This window comes from Penaeus monodon, chromosome 25 (assembly GCF_015228065.2).
Source record: "Penaeus monodon isolate SGIC_2016 chromosome 25, NSTDA_Pmon_1, whole genome shotgun sequence".
In the NCBI taxonomy this organism is placed as follows: Eukaryota; Metazoa; Arthropoda; class Malacostraca; order Decapoda; family Penaeidae; genus Penaeus; species Penaeus monodon.
The window spans coordinates 14,791,963-14,793,236 of NC_051410.1; the positions used below are offsets into that span (position 1 = coordinate 14,791,963).

At 31.2% G+C, this 1,274-nt stretch overlaps 1 protein-coding gene across 1 annotated transcript in view; it reads right to left on the bottom strand.

Moving 5' to 3' along the window:
* The window catches only part of LOC119589069 (dnaJ homolog subfamily C member 13-like), a gene marked incomplete in the record, with an annotated part of 65,901 nt that overhangs the window by 17,736 nt on the left and 46,891 nt on the right, over positions 1–1,274 (bottom strand).

Sequence of the window (1,274 nt, forward strand, 5' to 3'; positions counted from 1 at the left end):
TTGCCTTGACAAACCTTAAAAAAATGATCCTTAATTATGGTAAGCAGTAGACAGGCTGGGGGAACTGAATAGATTGCCTCTCTACTATAAAAGCAACTTATCAGTATAAATTAAGATAGAAAAGTAGAGTAATAATAAAGTATCTGTATTAGAGTATTAGGTTATATGCAATTTGAAACCATGTTAAAGATGTAATTTGACAGCAAGGGGAAAAAAAAGTATTGATGATATGCCAAATAATTAAAAGTTACTAAATCAAACAGTTTATATAGAAGTAATTAACATCATTACTGTTCAACTGCTATGGATAAAATGCACTGTCACAGGGAAGGTATAAGAATTCCTTGAAGCAACTGCACATACGAGCATACATGTCTATATCACTCTATGTACGTAGTTATATTATATACAATATAATAAAGCTTTCTGCAGGACTTATGCACCTTATACTTACCATCTATTACAATATCTACATTTTCTCTACTTGTATTTACCATAAGCTGTGGACCTATACTAGATGCCCTAAGCAACACTAGTATATCAAATAAGAAATTGTTTGACTATGTAAATACTGTATATATATAACATTATCTATACCATATGGCCACACGTTATATCATTTTCACTTGTATGACTTTTTTTTCTTAGTAGTCCTGAACTTCTCTTGATGTATATTGTTTATAAATTATAATGTTGGCTCAATATACTCTGAACTAGGATAAATACCACACCCAAACCTTGCATAGGCAATTCTCTATAAACAAAATATTCCCTACTTTGCTGCAATTAAACTATCCACTGCCATACCATTTCCAAATGACAGTAAATAAATTAACTTATAAAGCTAACTGCATACATCACTGCCAAAGTGAACACAGAATACCTGAAAACTTTCTATCATAGTCATACTGAGAGTAATACAAGAATGGGTAATTTTTTGGAGACTTTTCAAGCCTCATTATAATTTAATTGTAACTTGTTTTATCTATGAATTAAATTTATTTTCAATCATCTGCTAGATAATATGATTAAGCTCTTACAAGAATATGTTTTATTACGGATTCATATAAGAGCTGTATCTCTCTCTAATCACTGTCATAACAATAACATTTCTTTTCTAATTCTCTAATCCTGAGCCAGCATTAAGCGCCCTGCTATGCATCAATCAAAGGAACCTATAAGCCTGTCACAGTGGAGAAAAATACTCATAGATGGGTTATGAAGCCTCTTTTTCTAATTACACAATTTCATTTAGGAGAGGTTCTGAGCCTATT